Source organism: Dasypus novemcinctus, chromosome 6, assembly GCF_030445035.2.
Source record: "Dasypus novemcinctus isolate mDasNov1 chromosome 6, mDasNov1.1.hap2, whole genome shotgun sequence".
In the NCBI taxonomy this organism is placed as follows: Eukaryota; Metazoa; Chordata; class Mammalia; order Cingulata; family Dasypodidae; genus Dasypus; species Dasypus novemcinctus.
Window position 1 is genome coordinate 40,087,862 of NC_080678.1, and position 20,084 is coordinate 40,107,945.

General features: G+C 38.8%; 1 pseudogene; it reads right to left on the reverse strand.

Moving 5' to 3' along the window:
• Positions 1-7,605: 7,605 nt before the first annotated feature.
• LOC101438269 (N-acylneuraminate-9-phosphatase pseudogene) lies at positions 7,606-19,836 on the reverse strand (annotated as a pseudogene).
• Between the last annotated feature and the right edge of the window lie 248 nt (positions 19,837-20,084).

Sequence of the window (20,084 nt, forward strand, 5' to 3'; positions counted from 1 at the left end):
GAGGCAAGAACCAGATATAAAAGGGATCCAAATAGGAAAGGAAGAAGTCAAAATTTCACTATTTGCAGATGACATGATCCTATGCTTAGAAAGCCCTGAGAAATCTACAAAAAAGCTTCTAGAAGTTTTAAGTGAGTTCAGTAAAGTTGCACATTATAAGATCAATCCACATAAATCAGTAGCATTTCTGTATACAGATGATAAGCAATCTGAGAAGGAAATCAAGAAACAAATACCATTTACAATAGTAAATTAAAAAATCAAATACCTAGGAATAAATTTAAAGATGTAAAAGACTTATACCCAGAAAACTACACAACACTGTTCAAGGAAACCAAAGAAGACCTAAATAAATGGAAGAATATTCCCTATTTACAGATAGGAAGACTAAATATTATCAAGATGGCTATCCTACCAAAATTGATCTACAGATTCAATGCAATTCCAATAAAAATCAACACAACATTTTTTAATGAACTAGAAAAACTAACTATGAAATTTATTTGGAAAGGAAAGAGGCCCCGAATAGCCACAGACATGTTGAAAAAGAGAAATGAAATTGGAGGAATCATATTACCTGACTTCAAAACATATTACAAAGCTACAATAGTGAAAAATGGTATGGTATTGGCACAAGACTAGACACACTGACCAATATAACTGAATTGAGAGTTCCGATATAAATCCTCATATATACATTCATCTGATATTTGACAAGGTCATCAAACACTCTCAACTGGGAGAGAATGGCCTCTTCAACAACTGGTGCCTGGAGAATTGGATATCAATATGCAAAAGAAGGAAAGAGGATTACTATATCATACATTATATAAAAATCAACTCAAGATGGCTGAAAGACCTAAATATAAGAGCCAAGACCATAAAGACCTTAGAAGCATCTACAGGACCTTGTAATAGGAAATGGCTTCATGAACTTCACACCCAAAGCATGAGCAGCAAAAGGACAAATAGATAAATGGGACTTCCTCAGTCCTTTTGCACCTCAAAGGAATTTGTCAAGAAAGTGAAAAGAGAGCCTACCAAACGGGAGAAAATATTTGGTAACCATATATCTGATAGGAGACTTATATCCTGCATATATAAAGAACCCCTATATCTCGAAAATAAAAAGACAAAAAACCCATTTGAAAAATGAGGAAAAGCCCTGAACAGAACACTTCTCCAAAGAAGAAATACAAATGGCTAAAAAAGCACCTGAAAAAATACTCAAAATCACTAGCTATTAAGGGAATCAAATCAAAACTACAATGAGATACCATCTTATTCCCATAAGACTGGCAGCTATCAAAAAACCAGAAGGCTATATGTGCTGGAGAGGATGTGGAGGTATGGGAACACTTGTCCACTGCTCGTGGGAATGCAGAAGGATCCAGTCATTCTAGAGGACAGTTTGGCGATTTCTCAAAAAGTTAGCTATAGATTTGCCATATGACCTAGCAATTCCACTGCTGGATATATATCCAGAGGAACTGAAAATAAGGACACAAACCAATATATGTACACCAATGTTCACAGCAGCATTATCCACTATTGCAAAAGTTGGAATCAACCCAAATGCCCATCAACAGATGAATGGATAAATAAAATGTGGTATATACATACAATGGAATACTACTCACCTATAAGAAGGAATACAGTACAAACACACGTGATAACATGGATGAATCTTGAGGACCTTATGTTGAGTGATGCAAGCCAGGCATTGAAGGACAAATTCTACATGACCTCTCTGATATGAAACAAGCAAACCAAGCTGTCTCAGAGAGCTGGAAACTGGAAGACAGGCTTACAGGAACTTTGGGGGAGAGGGGGAGAGGAAGGTTGCTAGCTGACACCTGCATGGGTGAAGTCTATGCTAAGCTGGAGGTAAGTATTTGTAAAGGGAAGAGAAAAGATGGGGCCATAGGGATACCATTGGATGGAGCTTTGTGGACTTGAGGGGTCTAGGGTTGGGAGGATGGGTCAGATGGCCCAAGGAATTGGGGGGAGGGCCAGGGAGAACAGTTGAATATGGAAGAATCTCAGGTATATGGTTGAAAGTAAGGTTGAGAAAACTCTTTAGAAAATATAATAAGGAAGGATTACATGTTTAAAGTGCTTAAGGGGAGCATCTGGCACAGGGGCAGGCTGCTAGGGAGTGTGTGAGTGCTCAGTTTGTCATAGTGTGTTAAATCATTGGGTGGAGACCATACAATGAGCGTGAAAGTGTACTCACGCTGATGAGACCTGATGTTCTCAAATGGAGAGAATTGTGTCCCTCGAGAGAATTGGTGGCTCCCAATGGGTTAGGGCAGTCTAGTGTGTCAAGCCCTTAGCATTGTTGCAAGTATCTGTAAATCTGGTCCCTCAAATAGCAAAGACTGATTGTCACTGTGGGCCCTGAGGGGAGGGGGAGAGAGGTAAAGCATAGATGGAAGCAGGGCAACTGGGTGGGCAATGGAAGTGCTCCACAAGATCATCTAATGAAGGATATAGGACATGTTAATGTACACCAAAAATGTATACAAGTCTATAAGCTAAAATATAAGTCATAATGTAAAACATCAAGAATCTAAAAATTTAGTAAATTGTACAGTCTAAAATAGAAACCATAATGTAAACCAAAATGGAAACATGTTTGAAAGCTATTTTTCAAAATCTGTACATCAGCTACAGCAAATGTAACATGGACATGTAAAAAGATCATTGCTGGGGAAGGGGGAAAGGGTTTGATATTGGATATATGAGAGTCCCCTATATTGTATATGTGAATTACTGTGATATAAAATGTCTTTGAGAACAAAATTAAAAATTAGAAAAAAAAATTTTTTTTTAAGGAATGGATGTAGACACTTAGGAAGAAATGAAAGAAAGTGCCTTGACACTGTACATACAGGGCAACACCTACTACAGTGAGGAAAGGCAAAACATTAAAAACAAATCTTTATAATATTGTTCATTTTTATTAATACACCAATTTATTTTTATTTTATCTTAGTATTTCTAAATTAGTATGTATACTTCTAATCTTTAAACCCGTCACTATATTTCATTTTCCTATTAATTGAATTTGGCAATATATTAGGCTTCATTGTTGAAGAGGTTTTGGGCCACAGAGAGGTTCAACTATGGCAGGGGAGGAACACTGGTGTGGGGTGTTATTGATGGGGGGGGGCACATGCTTGGGAGGGAGTTCTCCATATATACAGGGGACATAAAAATGTTTGGATAACAGTTACAAACAACAACTGAGGGAGTGCTGAGTTCCTAGCCAAGGGAGCTCTATCACATTCCCCAATGGAACAACAACAATTCCCCGAGTGCAACAGCAAAGAACAACAAAGAAGGGTTTTCCAATAATGATCCCTCGATACTGATGACTATGCTTATGAGCCTGTGTGCCTGAAATATGAACTAGGCCTAGAACTTCAGGGTGCCTAAGAGTTACCTCCTGAGAGCCTCCATGTTGCTCAAATGTGACCACTCTCTAAGCCAAACTCAGCATGTAAATGCATTACCTTCCCCCCCAGCGTGGGGCATGACTCCTGGGGATGAGCCTCCCTGGTGCCGAAGGATTGCTACCAAGCACCAGCGGTGATGTAAATAGAAGAAGACCTTGAATAAAAGGGTCAACTAGACCAGCAGAATATCTCAGCCCACATGTAGGATCATGTGTTAAAAACTGCTTTTTGACCTTGAATAAAAGGGGGAAATGGCAAAGACAAATGAGTTTATATGGATAAGAGTCTTCAAAAAGAGTCAGGAGGTCATCAGAAGGGTCATGCTTACGCACTCCTCAGGAGGACCCCAGAAACAGTCAAAGTGGATACAACCCTAGGTACTGGTTCTCCTGTGGGCTACAGAGGCCCACAGGGATATGGTCATGGCAGATAGCTCTGGAGCTCAGTACCATGTCAGTGGGCCCTACTTTGGAATTTGTGTCCCTGACTGTGATGGAGTTGGACTCAGATGTGACCTTTCTACACATGCCTCTTCTGTCACTTTTACTGAACCTGTGGTTGGTGCTAGCATTGTTTTATACTCAGGATACTTGAACCTCTGGACTGTCCATGTGCCAGCTAGGCCCTGAGCCTCAGCAGAGTTGCAACTCTTACTCTCTGGTTCGTTGTACTTACGCAGGTCAGCTAACAGGGAGGTGAAGATGGTCAATCACCACACCAGGGAACAGAGAGTGCCTACAACTGCAAGCAGGAGAATTGCACCCATTATCCATGTGGAATCTAAGCCCCCTCTTGATATAGAGGTGGAGTGGACATCACCATCCCAGGGCCCACAGAATGGAGGAATAAAATATGGATTAGAGTGGACTTACTTATATTCTACTATAAAACTTTTTTGACTACTAGTAGAAGAAATTGTATCATTGATGGGGAGAAAGTGGCCACAGTAGTTGCTGAGGATAGGGAGTGGAAAGAAGAAATGTGATGAGGGGGCATTTTTGGGACTTTGGAGTAGTCCTAAATGATATTGCAGGGTCAGATGCTGGACATTGTATGTCCTGCCATAACCCACTGAATGTACTGTGGCAAAGTGTGAACTACAGAGTAAACTATTATCCACGTGGTGCAGCAGTGCTCCAAATTGTGTTTGCCGATTGTGATATGTGTGCCACTATGATGGGGGAGGTTGTTGGTGTGGGAGGAGTGGGGTGGGGTGATGGATGGTATACGGGAACTTCTTATGCTTTTTATAATGTAACCTTTTTGGTGATGTAAGTGTCTTCAAAAAAATACAATTTACAAAAATGATGGGGGTGTGGGTTGGGGTATGGGTTATATGGGAACCACTTATGTTTTTTTAAAATGTAACATTCTATGTGATCTATTAACTTTAATAAAAATAAAAATAAATTTTTAAAAACCCACACAAACACTCCAACTGGACAATTTAAATAGCTAAAATATAATCAAAGTCATGTTGAGGAAGGGAAAGGGAGGAGAAGGGAGATAATTTGGCAGTGGATGAGGACAAAAAGAAAAATTATCATCAGATAATCCCTGACTGCAATGGAAAATCACCCGCCCAAGGTCTAGGGCCCAAGTCCTAGACTTACTGATATTCTACTATGCCAGGAGATGCCAGATGACAAACGGCCCACCCGTCACCTGACCAGCACATGCTTCACTGACCCCTCTTCTGGACAGTTCCCACTCTGGCAGGAATACTCAGCCGGTAAAAAGCTGTAGTTTTCAGTCCCTCTTTTGCATAGGGCAGAACCAATGAGGGCGTTAGAAGTTACGAGTACTTTTACATGGAGGGGGAAGAAGGGGACCAGCCTAGACTTAATGAAACAGTAGCCCTAGCCCCAGCAGGCACAACTTGTACGAGCTCGCCTGCACTCCCGCTGTTCAGTAGCCAGGTGAGACAATTGGGATGCGGAAACCAGCCATTGCAGGCAAGAATTTATTGAGAAAATCCAACAGGAAGGGGAACAGAGATAGAAACTTCAGCCCACCCCCAGCAGAGGCGATTGTGAATTTATACAGTACTTCTATAGGCGAGAACATGCTTAGTTAGTGGGAGTGGGTTGGGGCTTAGGTAAGACCCGAGGGCCTATAGGGATGGCTAGTGGGTGGTGGGCTAGGGGCAGTGAATTCTAGGGATACGGGAGGGGTTGGAGGTATGGCTTCTTTGTCTATTCTTGTGAGGAAATGAACTGTATCTGGACATGTAGGCTCAGGATGGGGGCTGTTCTATGTCACAGGACATGGTTTCTTCTGAGTAAATGGTTGGTCACCCCTTAACAATGGGGTAGGTTTAATAATAAACTTGTGGCTTCTGCAGGTTGTGGCTGTTTGGGGGCTAGGGATGGGACCTAGTCCTGTCACCCATCTTGAGTGTATACTTTTGCTTTACATTAAATTCTCCTGTTACTATATGACTTACATTCTTTCCTGTGACTGTGTCAAGAAGCCTCCTACCTAGGTTAGGTCTTTCTCCAAGACCTCCCAAGTCCTCTCTGACATCAATGTGGGCACACCTGACTGCAAATGTTCAGCTTCACAGCAAGAGTATCCTAAGATGAGAAAACGCATAATCACATTTTAAAAATTCAAGAGTGAGAAGTAAACTTAACAGGGCATTCACACAGTGGTAGAGAATCCCATTCTGGGTGGTAGACAGAAAATGACTGGCTAAAGAAATAGGCTCACAGATTGGAATAATCTAAAAATTCATTCTCTGAGTACCTATCTTGAATGAGTCATAACTATTACATATCTCAACATAGAGTTAAAATATTTTACACAAGTAGTTTCTTATACAAAGAGTTTTTTTTTTTAAACCAATCTACCAAAATATTCCACCCAAATCATACAGTATTCTTTTTTTTCCCTTGATTAACCATTTTACTCCAAGTATGGTTGATGAAATCAGGAGACTGTCTACCCTAATGGTCTGGAGAGGAAGGAACATTTTTTGGTGGCAAGATGCACTGCTATGGAGCCATTACTTACTAAGCTCAAAGTGAAGCATGAATTGGATACAGCAAATTTGTGAAACACTGATGTATTTCTGAAAATGTGAAAAACAGGAAATTTAATTAAAATGGTAATTCTTAAGACTCAAGTATTAAAATGACACCTAGGAAATGGTTCATAATTTTCTATTAGTTTTCATCATATGTGTGAAAATATTTAGTCATCAGAGACATGCTGGGAGACTGCACATTTAGGCTGCACTGAGGCAAGTCCTCTCTTAGGGATCCACAGAAGGAAAATGACTTCTGGCGTCACGTGGCTTGTACTTACGTTGGCAAGACAGTCTCATCTCCTTCAACTCCTTTGTGTACCTGGGAAAAGAAAGTAAAAATACTTTCATAGCAGGTCAAGACTATCAGGAGGTTTACTCTGGAAAGATGTAAAAATGTCATGGAAAAGCTGTTAATCTTTTGAAAATTAATAAGCTGTTCATTTTAACAGCTTATTTTATTGGAAGAATCTATTTGTTATGTATATGTATACATCACACATAAAAAATGGAATACATACAAAATAGGTCATGCAAAAAAATCAGAGCCATAATAGGGAAGAATATATTCAAAATAGGTAAAAATAGGGTTTATATGTTAAAGAAAAATATGCAACATAATTTAATGATGAAATGACTTGCATGTAGTTTAGGACTTACTTCATATTAACTGGTCTATTTGCTTTGATAACTCTATATTAAATGGGTTTTAGAGTACGTATTTTAAAAAATAAAAACAAAAACAAAAACCTGTTTTTAAGCGGGAACTCTAAAGCCTACATTAGTGCATCTACCTGCAAGTTATCCTGCTTGGTATCTTCATGGAACTAGGATGCTAAACCTTTTAATGAAATAATTTTACAAAGCTCAAGTCACAGAGAAAGAATATTTCAAGTTTCCTGAACTACATTAATAAAAGTAATATATTAATGCAGTCTGGGTTTTCTGATATAAATACCATTTAATGTTTGCTGTCAGAACTTAAAAGCAATAGGGTGTGGATGGCCAGTAATGGCCATCAAATCATACTAATAATTTTAAAAAGTAAAGTTATTCTCTGAACTGGGACATAGTATATGGAATAACTTAATTTTTCTTAGTTCAAATCCTATAATTTTACTTGAAAATTCTTTTAGGTACTTTTGACATATTGACTACACTTTATAAAACAGCAGGTAACTGTAACACAGAAGGAACTATATAATGTGGCACGGGGGTGACTTTTGTGGTGCTATTCCATTTTTGTTTATTCAGACTATTGCACTCAGCCCTGCGTTGAGGCCTCTTTGCATATCAGTTTCTAGAGTGACACCAACCATTACATAGTCACCAGGCTGAACTCTGAGAAGATCACAGCAATAATAAAATATGGAAGGCGCTGGTTTCTCCTCTTTCTGCTCTCCACCTACAACAATAGCTTCAAAATATGACTAACAGGCACAAGCCTCAATCCTTTCACTCTGGGTGTGTCTCTATTCCTTAACAGAAGTAGATGGACCTCCTTTTGAAGGTCAGTGAGCATGGCTTCAATATCTTCTGCTAGTATCATATGCTGTAAGTGTGTAGATTTCCACAGGAAATATTCCTCAGCCAATTTCCTATTGGCTGCACCACCCTTTGTCACCTGGATTGCGTCTTTGCAATGTGAAGTCCTTAGGTCAGTAGTGCATGTCTTGGAGTGATCAAAGCATTCACTGCTGAGTTTAAGTTGAACTTTATCGTAGATGATTTCAGCCTCTTCTTTGTATTTGATCGTGAGAGCTTTATCACCTCCAGCATGCCCATCTGACTTGCTCCAGCCCTGTCGATGAGTGTGTTGTCCACAAGAAAGAAAACAGCCTGCAGCCTCTCATTCCCATCCACCAGCTGACCATGCCATGCACCAACATGCCAGAATTGTCCACTTCTTCGTGGGACAGTAGAATATATTTTTTTAAAATAAAATTTTATTGACGTATATCATTCATACATGAACATACATAAAGAATAAGTGTATAGTAAAATTCATGAATTTACCAAACAAACATGCGTATCATCACAACAGGGCTCCCATACATCTCCCCACCACCATTTCATTGCTGTGAAACATTTGTACAAACTATGAAAAAGAATCATTAAAATATCACTACTAGCTATAGCCCATATCTTACATTTGTTAACTTTTCCCCCCAACCCATCCGATTTTTAGTATTATACATTTGTTATAGTTCATGAGAGAATGTTCTCATATTTGTCCTGTTAACCACAGTCCATCTTCAACCACAGGATTCATTGTATTATACAGTCCCATGCTTTGTACAATCCATTTAAAGTGTATAATCAGTGGCTCTCATTTTCATCATAGAGTTGTGCTGTCATCACCTCAATCAATTTTTGAATGTTTTAATTACTCCAAAAGGAAAAATCCTATACCCCCATATTAGTCAGCCAAAGGGGTGCTGATGCAAAATACCAGAAATCGTTGGTTTTTATAAAGGATATTTATTTGGGGTAGAAGCTAACAGTCACAAGGCCATAAAGCATAAACTACTTCTCTCACCAAAGTCTTGCCACATGTTGGCGGGAGAAGTTGGGCAATGTCTGTGAGGGTTCAGCCTTCCTCATCCTCCTAGGGCTCCGTGGTCCCAACTTCTTCCAATCTCAGCTGCAGGTTGGGACAAGTCTCATCTCTCTCTCTCGGGGCTCATTTTTCTCTGTGCTCAGCCGCTCTGTTATCTCCATAAGGTCAGCTGTAAACTATCAGGTGAACTACGTGTCTCTCTTCCCAGGGCCTCTGACGTGTCTAATGGAGCAGTCTCTATTCCTGTGTTCTTTTCCTGTGTGTTTACCTCCCGGGGCTCCTGCTTTAAACTCCAACCTCCCTTCTCTGTGAGTCCCTCCCCCCAAGTTGGTGGGGATTCAACATCCTACTGATGTGACCCAATTAAAGCCTTAATCATTATTTAATCAAGTAAAAATGAAACCTTTGAATCCAATACACTCCAAGACCAGTTTACAAACATAATCCAACATTTCTTTTTGGAATTCATCAATAATATCAAACTGCTACACCCCACCATTGTTGTTCCTTAGTATTGAAATAATATCTTCTTTCCATTGCTGTAAAATATTAGAATATTTCTATCATCCATAAGTTAAATTAGTTGTAACTTTCCCATGTGTCATCATATTCTTAGCTCTTTTTAAAATAAGAGTATTCTTATATTTATACTATAAACTACAGTCTTCATCCACCACCAAAATCACTGTTTTACATTCCCTAGATTATTCTCTATTTTCCCTTCAATTGATATTATACATACAGAATACCCCTTTCAGCCACAATCACATTTATAAATCAGCCTTAGTCATTTTCTTTATGATGTATTACTCTCAACTCTATTCATTCCCACACTTTCATATTTAACCTTATTGATAATGCTACATACATTAAACAGCAGTTCCCACCCTCAACCCAGATTCTTTCCTAGTAACCTATACTCTAGAGTTTACCTCCATGACTTTACTTATATTTAGTTCATATTACTGAGACCACATAATATCTGTCCTTTTGTTTCTGCTTATTTCATTCAACATAATATCCTTTAGGTTCGTCCATGTTGTCATATGCATCTTTTTTAAAAAAATTTCTCTCCCCCCCCACCTGCTTTCTGTGTCCATTCGCTGTGTGTTCTTCTGTGACTGCTTCTATCCTTGTCAGTGGCAACGGGAATCTGTGTCTTTTTGTTGCATCATCTTGTTGTGTCAGCTCTCTGTGTGTGTGGCGCCATTCCTGGGCAGGCTGCACTTTCTTTCACGCTGGGCGGCTCTCCTTACGGGGCGCACTCCTTGTGCATGGGGCTCCCCTACACGGGGGACACCCCTGCGTGGCAAGGCACTCCTTGCGCGCATCAGCACTGCACATGCGCCAGCTCCACACGGGTCAAGGAGGCCCGGGGTTTGAACTGCAGACCTCCCATGTGGTAGGCGGACGCCCTATCCACTGGGCCAAGTCCACTTCCCTCATATGCATCTTGATTTCATTTATTCTTACAGCTGAGTAGTATTCCACTGTGTGTATACCACATTTTGTTAATCCATTCATTGGTTGATGGACATGGGCTTGTTCCATATTTTAGCAATTGTGAATAATGGTGCTATGAACATTGGTGTGCAAAAGTCAGTTTGTGTCCTTGTTTTCAGTTTTTCTGAATATATTCCTAGTAACGGGATTGCTGGATCATACAACAGTTCTATATTCAGCTCCTTGAGGTGCTGGCAAACTGTCTCCACAAAGGCTGCACCATTCTACATTTCCACCACATCCTGGAGAAACTTTTGAAGAATGAAAGTGTTTACTTTTTTTTTTTTTAAAGTACTGAGACTGGGGATTGAACCCATGACCTCATATGTGGAAGGCTGGTACTCAACCACTGAGCCACATTGGCTCCCTTGAGTTGGCTTTTTTGTTGTTTGCTTGTTTATTTGTTTTAGGAGGCACCATGAACCACACCTGGGCCTCCCATGTGGGAGGCAGGTGCTCAATTGCTTGAGCCACATCCATTCCTATTTACTTTTACTTTTGAGGCAATCCCATTTATCTAATTTTTCTTTCATTGCTCATGCTTTGGGTGTAAGATTTAAGAAACTACTGCCTACCATAATATCTTGAAGATGTTTTCCTACATTTTCTTCTAGGAGTTTTATGGTTGTCACTTTTATATTTAGGTCCTTGATCCAATTTGAGTTAATTTTTGTGTAAGGTGTGAGATAAGGGTCATCTTTCTTTTGGGTATGAATATCCAGTTGTCCCAGCACCATTTGTTAAACTATTCTGGCCCAGCTGGGTGGACTTGACAGCCTTGTCAAAAATCACTTGACTGTAGACATGAGGGTCTATTTCTGAGTCCTTGATTTGGTTCCATTGGTCAATCTGTCTGTATGTAGTTCCATGCTATTTTTACCATTGTAGTTAAGTAATATACTTTAAAGTCAGGAAGTGAGAGTCCTCCAACTTTGTTTTTTTTAAAGACATTTTTTACTTTTCAGGGCCCCTTACCCTTCCAAATAAATTTGATAATTGGCTTTTCCATTTCTGCAACAAAGGCTGTTGGGTTTTTATTGGGATTGCATTGAATCTGTAGTTCAGTTTGTATAGAACTTTCTCCTTAGGTAGAACTGACATCTTACTATTTAATCTTCCAGTTCATTAACATGGAAGATCCTTCCATTTATTTAAGTCTTCTTTGGTTTCTTTCAGCAATGTTTGGTAGTTTTCTGAATACAGTTCCTTTATGTCCTTGGTTAGGTTTATTCTGAAATATTTGGTTCTATAGTTGCTATTATAAATGGATTTTTTTCTCATTTCCTCTTTAGATTGCTCATCAGTAGTGTACAGAAAATGCTACTGATTTTCATGTATTACTCTTGTATTCTGCCACTTTGCTGAACTTGTCTATTAGTTCTAGCAGCTTTATTGTGGATTTTTCTAGCTATAGGATCATATCATCAGCAAATAGTGGAAGTTTTACTTCTTCTTTTTCTATTTGGGTGCCTTTTATTTCTTTATCCAGCCTACTTGCTCTGCTGTGTATATACTCAGAAGAACTGAAAACAAGGACATGAACCAATGTATGCACTCCAATGTTCATAGCGGCATTACTCACTATTGCCAGAAGTTGAAATCAACCCAAATGCCCATCAACAGATGAATGGATAAACAAAATGTGGTATATACATACAATGGAATACTACTCGGCTGTAAGAAGGAATACAGTAGCATAATATTTAATAACAGTGGTGATAGTGGACATCCTTGTCTTGTTCCTGATCTCAGTGAGAAAGCTTTCAGTCTTTCACCATTGAGTACAATGCTAAGCTCTAGTTTTTCAAAAATGCACTTGACCATGTTGAGAAAGCTTCCTTCTATTCCTATTTTGTGGAGTGTTGGGTTTTTTTTAAGGAGGTACCAGGGATTGAAACTGGAGCCTTGTACATGGGAAGCAGGCATTACACATGCTCCTCCTTTTGGAGGGATTTTATCAAGAAAGACACTAGGTTCTATCAAATGCCTTTTCTGCACCAATCAAGAGGATCATGGGATTTTTCTTCTTCAATTTATTAATATGGCTTATTGCACTAATTGATTTTCTTGTGTTGAAAAACCCTAGCATACATGGGATAAAAATCCCTAAATCGTGGGGTATAATTCTTTTAATGTGCTTTTGGTTTCAGTTTGAAAGTATTTTGTTGAGGATTTTTGCATCATATTCATTAAAGAAATTGGTCTGTAATTTTCTTTTTTCATAGTATCTTTATCTGGCTTTGGTATTAGGATGATGTTGGTTTTATAGAATGAGTTTGGAAGCATTCTTTCCTGTTCAAATTTTTGGAAGAACTTGAGCAAGATTGGTATTAGATCATCTTTGAATGCTTGGTAGAATTCACCTGTGAAGTCATCTAGTTCTGGGCTTTTCATCCTTAGGAGGAGTTTTTTCTTAAATTTTATGAAGTTTATCACTCATACATGAACACACATAAACAATAAGTGTATCATAATAGTTGTGAATGTTCAAAACGAAATACATAACATCATACAGGGCTCTCATACCTCACCCTACTACCAATACCTTGCACTGTTGTTAAACATTTCAAACTAATGATTAAAAAGCATCCTCAAAATATTACTACTAATCAAAGTATTTTCCCCCAACCCACCCTATTATTATTTTTATATAATTTATATGTGAACATACATAAACAACCCATACATCATCCTCCACCAACACTGTGCATTGTCGTGAGACATCTGTAACAAATTTGAAAGAACATTGTCAAAATCTTACTAATTATATTCCTAATATGACATTTGGTGTATTCTCTCCCCCCCCCCCCCAGTCCACCCTATTCTTATTTTTAAAATATATTTTTATGACAGAAGTTGTAAACTTACAAAACAATCATGCATATGTGCTGAATTCCCAAACAACACCCCTCCATCAACACAAAACACTGCAGTGGAACATTTGTTACAGATTATAAAATAATGTCATCCGATTATTACCAGGTCCATAGTGTACATTTGGCACACATTTTCCATGCTCTCCCATTATCAACACAGTACATCTTTGGCATAGATAAAAGAATATTACATTATTACTGTTAACCACAGTCCATAGGTCACTCCAGTTGTATTTTTCCCATGCTTCTCCACATTCCTACCACCCTGCAATAGTGATGTACATTTCCTCTAGCTCACGAAGGACATTCTTGCATCTGTACCATCAACCACAATTCTCATCCACCTCTGGGTTTACTGTGTTTTTCAGTCCCTACATTATTCTCTAGCATTCTGTTAATTGGCATTTACATCCCCCGACTACCATTTCCAGCCACATCCCCATTTATAAACCAGCAGTCACTCACTATAATGTGTTACCATCAACTCTGTACATTTCCCAACTTTTACATTAAAGGTAACTAAAACTTCTACATATATTAAACATCAGTAGTCCATCTCAGTCCTCCTCTTATCTCCTTTAAGAATCCACCACCTACCACCAGGGCTTGAGGATATTTTCCTACATTTCCTTCCAAAAGTTTTATGGTTCTTGCTTTTATATTTAGGTTTTTTATTCTTCTTGAGTTAACTTTTGTATATGGTATGAGACAGGGGTCCTCTTTCCTTCTTTTGGTTATGGATATCCAGTTCTCTCAGCACCATTTGTTGAATGGACTGTTCCGCCCAAGGTGTGTGGGTGTGACAGGGTAGTCAAAAATCCCTTCATCATACATGTGAGGGTCTGTTTCTGAACCAGCAATTCAGCTCTATTGGTCTATACGTCTGTCTTTATGCCAATACCATGCTGTTTTTACCAGTGTAGCTAGATAATATGATTTAAAGTCTGGAAATCACAGTCCTCCAATTTTGCTTTTCCTTTTTAAGATGTTTCTGGCTATTTAGGACCCTACAGTTTGATAATTGTGTTTTCCATTTATTTATAATATGTTGATGAAATTTTTATCAGGATTGCCTTGAATTTGTATATCAATTTGAGTAGATTTGACATCTTAATGCTATTTAGTCTTCCAACCATGAGCATAGAATTTTCTTCCAATTATATAGGCCTTTTTAAATTTCTTATAACAATGAGTATTAGTTTTCTGAATACAAGTGCTTTACATCATTGGTTAAGTTTATCCCTGAATATCTGGGTTTTATCTGTCATATTTTATATTCACCACTCTTTTGACACTTTTGTTGATACAATCTTCATTTCTAGTCTCTCTTCTAGGTCTCTTTCTCCTCTCTTTTCTTTTCAAGCTGTAGCGCACCCATTAGTATTTTCTGCAAAGGCAGTCTCTTGGTTACAAACTCTCTCATTTTCTGCTTATCTGTGAATATTCTAAATTCACCCTTGTTTTTGAAAGACAATCTTGCTGGATATAAGATTCATGGTTGGAAGTTTTTCTCTTACAGTACCTTCAATATATCACACCACTGTCTTCTTCCCTCCATGTTATCTGGTGAGAAATCAGCATTTAATCTTATTGGGTATCTCTTACATGTTATGCATTGCTTTTCACTTACTGCTCCCAGAATTCTCTCTTTGTCTTTGTCATTTGACATTCTGATTAATATGTGTCTCTGAGTTGGTCTTTTTGGATTTTTTTGGATGGGAGTACGTTGTGCTTCTTGTACATGGATATCTCTGTCCTTCAATAGGGTTGGGAAATTTTCTACCACTATTTCTTCAAATATTTCTTCTGCCCATTTACCCTTCTCTTCTCCTTCTGGGACACCCATGATACATATGTTTGCACATCTCTTGCTGTCATTTAGTTCCCTGAGCCTTGTTCAATTTTTTCCATTCTTTTCTTCATCTGTTCTTTTGTATGTTCACTTTCAGAGACCATTTCTTCTAGCTCACCAATCCTTTCTTCTGTCTTCTCAAATTTGCTATTATATGATTCCAGTGTATTTTTATTTCATTTATTGTGCCTTTCATTCCCTTAAGTTCTGCTATGTTTCTATGTATGTTTTCAAATTCTTCTTTAAAAGAATGTCTTCTTAATATCTTTAATCTCTTTAGTTATCTCATTGAAATTAGTAAGGAGATTTGTTTGAACATCCATAATTAGTTGTTTCAACTCTTTTATGTCATCTGGAGGCTTATCTTATTCCTTTAACTGGGCCATACCTTCCTGCTTCTTGGTGTGGATTGTAATTTTTTGTTGGTGTCTTGGCATCTTGTTTATTAGAGTATTTATTCTGGGTACAGTTTTTCTCTTTAGTTTAGGGTTTCCTGTCCTTTCTCCATTGCTGGTTGTTTAATAGGAGCCAAGGATGTAATTGGTGCTGTAAGCTATGGAGGCTCAAGTTGCCCTCATTGCCTCAGGGACTTATGAAGCTCATCCCAAGTTTCTCCTTTGCCAGAGGTAGACACAAAGCCACAGCTGTGTGGAATAATCCAAGTCATGCAGGCCTAGACTGTAGTTGCCCAGAGAGACTGATGAAGCTTCATGCTCCTTTCTTCCCTGCCTGGAGACAGGATGGGCTGCAGGTGTGGGCAGCAATCTCTGCAGAGTGGGCCCAAGATGATTGCACTTGCCCTGGTAGACTTCCAATTATTCAGTCTGTGCCAGCTAAATGTACCTGCAGTTACCTTGATAGGCTGGTGCAGGGCCTGCCAGCTTCCTCCCTGCTAGAGGTGGGGCTGAAGCCTAGACTAGGGTTGCAGGCCAGCCTAGGTAAAAGAAACTGGTCTCTACTGTCACTGTGATTTTCAGTCAGCCCAGGTTACCCTCATGCTGGGGGCAGAGTCAAAATGGCTGCTACCAGCCTCTTTCTGACTTGGGCAGGTTCAAACTTTAGCTGTTCTTAGGGTTATACTTTATCTAACTGAGTTTAATTATCAGTAGCTGAAGTCAGTGGCCAACTGTCTCTTTCTCCCCTATTTTTGGGAAATGGAGTTTCTAGCTCTAGCCTCAGAATAGCTCCGGGGGTAGCTTGTGCTACCAGTGTAGGATGAGCACCAGCCTCTGTGGCATTGCCTGTATTTTTCCAGAAAGGCTGGTGCAGGTTCCCACAGCTTCCTCACTGCCAGAGATGGGGTTGGGGCTTATGCTACAGCTTCAATCTGATCTGAATGGAAAGAAGCCTGTCCCAACCAGCACTGTGATTTTCTGTCCGCCCCACTTATCCTTGTGCCAGGTACAGGTTAAAATGGCAGCTACTGGCCTCTTTCTGATTGGACAGTTTCAAACTTTAGCTGTTCTTAGGATTATACTTTAGCCTACTGAACTTAGTAATCAGTAGCTGAAGTTGGTGCCTGTAGCAGTTTGATATTATTGATGAATTCCAAAAAGAAATATTGGATTATGTTTTATAAACTGATCTTTTCCTCAGGGCATATTAGATTATACTGGATTCAGAGGTTTACTTGATTAAGTAATTGGGTAAACCTCTTGTGCCAGTAAGGCATTGAGTCCCCACCCCTTGGTGGGGACAGATTAAAAGGCATGGCACAGGACAGAGTTGGAGGGTTTTTGATGTTGGAGTTTTGATGTTGGAGTTTGATGCTGAAGCCTTAAGCTGGAGCCCTAGGAAGTAAGCACACAGAGGAAAGAGAAGCAAGCCCCAGGAAGGGAGGAACCCAGGAAGCCTGAACCCTCACAGACATTGGCAGCCATCTTGCTCCAACATGTGAAAATTGACTTTGGTGAGGGAAGTAACTTATGCTTTATGGCCAGATATCTGTAAGCACCTACCCCAGATAAATACCCTTTATAAAAACCAACCAACTTCTGGTATTTTGCATCAGCACCTCTTTGGCTGACTAATACAGTGTCCAACCATCTCTTCCTCCCCTATTTTTGGAAGTGCAGATTTCAATTCCAGCTGCAGAATAACTCCCAAGGCAGCTTGTGCTTCCAGTGGAGGATGGGCACTGACCTCTGGGGTGTGGAATGCTCTACTTATGAATCTTCTCTACAGATGGGCAGTCTCCTCCTTCCATTCCTTCAAGGATGTTGTGGGATGCTCTTATGGTCTCCTAGAGCTCTCAAACAGGTACTTTAGATAGCCCTGGGTGATTATTAACTGCCCTGTAGCAGGAACTGACTTTAGAAGTTCCTTACTCTGCTGCCATCTTGCTGGTTGCCCTTTGGGAAGTTTTTGATGACTGTTTCAATCTCTTTACTTTTGATTGGTTTGTTAAGGTCTTCTATATCTTCTAGTGTCAGTATGGGTTGTTGATGTGTTTCTAGGAATTTGTCCTTTTTGCCTATGTTGTCTAGTTTTTTGTCATACAGTTGTCTATAGTATACTCTTATGATAGCTCTTATTTCTATGGGGTCAGCGGTAATATTCCCCCTCTCATTTCTGATTTTATTTATTTGCACCTTATCCCTTTTTTTTCTTTGTCAGTCTAGCTAAGCTAAGCATTTGTCAATTTTGTTGATCTTCTCAAAGAACCAATTTTTGGTTTTGTTGACTCTATTTTTTTGCCTCTCAATTTTATTTATTTCAACTCATATCTTTATTATTTCTTTCCTTCAGCTTGGTTTGGGAATAGTTTGATCTTTTTTTTGTTCTTCTAGTGTACATTTAGGTCTTTGATTTTAGTCTTTCCTCTTTATTATGTAACCATTAAGGGCTATAAATTTCCCTCTTAGCACTGTCATTGCAGTGTCCTATAGGTTTTGATCTGTTGTGCTCTTGCTTTCATTCATCTCAAGATATTTACTAAATTCTCTTGCAATTCCTTCTTTGACCCACTGACGACATTTAAGAGTGTGCTGCTAAATCTCCATATGTTTATCCATCTGTTATTGATTTTCCATCTGTTATTGATTTTCAGCTTCATTCTGTTTTGATAAGAAAATTTGTTTTATACCATTTCCATCTTTTAAAATTTATTGAGACCTGTCTTGTGACTCAACATATATATTGTCTGTCCTGGAGAAGGATCCATGACCACTTTAAAAGAATGCATATCCTGCTGTTTGGGGTTGTAATGCTCTATAAATGTCTGTTACATCTAGTAGGTTTATCACTTTATTCAAACTCTCTGTTTCTTTATTTATCTTCTGCCCAGTTGCTCTATCCAATGCTGAGTGGCATATTGAAATCTCCAACTATTATTGTAGAGACATCTATTTCTGCCTTCAGTTTTGCCAGAGTGCCTCATATATCTTGGGGCACTCAGGTTAGGTGCATAAATGTTTATTATAGAATTGCCCCTTTTATTAATATAATTAATACATAATGAGCTTCTTCATCCCATATAATAGTTTTGCATTTAAAATCTATTTTGTCTGATATTAGTATTGGTACTCCAGATCTTTTTGTTTATTATTGTATGGAGTATCTTTTTGCAACATTTTACTTTCTTTCTTTTTTTTTTTTTTTTTTTTTTTGAGGTACCAGGGTCCAGGGATTGAACCCAGGACCTTGTATATAGGAAGCTGATGTTCAACACTGAGCCACATTTTGAGTTGTTTTTTTTGGTTTGTTTTGCTTGTTGTTTGTTTGTTTGTTTTTCTTTTTCTTTTCTTTTTTCAGGAGGCACTGGGAAAAGACTCCTGGACCTCTCATATGGAAAGCAGGGGCTCAGTTGCTTGAGCTATATGCAGTACCCCAATCTTTTACTTTCAACCTGGTTTTGTTCTTACATCTGAAGTGAGTATCTTATAGGGAGCATACAAATGACTGTTTTGCCTGACTCCAGTATAGCTACACCTGCTCTATTTTGGTTACTGTTTGCATGAAGAATTCTTTTTCCAACCTTTCATTTTTAATCTATTTGCAACCTTCAGTTAAGGTGAGTCTTCTCAGACAATATATGAATGGCTCATGATTTCTTATCCATTCTATCAGTCTGTCTTTTGATTGGGGAGCTTAAGCCATTAACATTCAGTGTTATTACTGTAAAGGCATTACTTACTTTGTCCACTTTATCCTTTGGATTTCTGTTGTAATGTCTTACTATTGACTGTCTTTTTACCCTTTAATTTACCCTTCCTAAAAATCTTCATTTCTACCTTCTTCTCCAGGTCTCTCGCCCTTGTTTTTTCCTTTCGGGGTGTAACATTCCCTTCAGTATCTCTTGTATCCTGGTCTTTTGGTAACATACTCTCAGTTTTTGTTTGTGAAGATTTTAAAGTCACCTTCTTTTTTTAAAGGAGATACTGGGGATTAAACCAGGGACCTCATACATGGGTAGGAGGCACTCAACCAGTGAGCTACATCTGCTCCCCATCACCCTCATTTTTGAAGGACAGTTTTGCAGGAAAAGAATCCTTAGCTGGCAGTTTTTCTCTTTCAATATGTTAAATACATTCATACCATTTTATTCTCACCTCCATGGTTTCTGATGAGAGGTCTGCACTTAATCTTATTGAGTTTCCCTTGTATGTGATGCTTTTCTTTTCTTTTGCTGCTTTCAGAATCCTCTCTTTGTCTCTGATATTTCTCATTCTGAATAGTAGGTTTCTTGGAGTAGGTCTGTTCAGATTTATTCTGTTTGGAGTGTGTTGTGCTTCTTGGATATTGATATTTATGTCTTTCATAAAGGTGGGGAATTTTTTAGTCATTGTTTCCTCAGATATTCTTT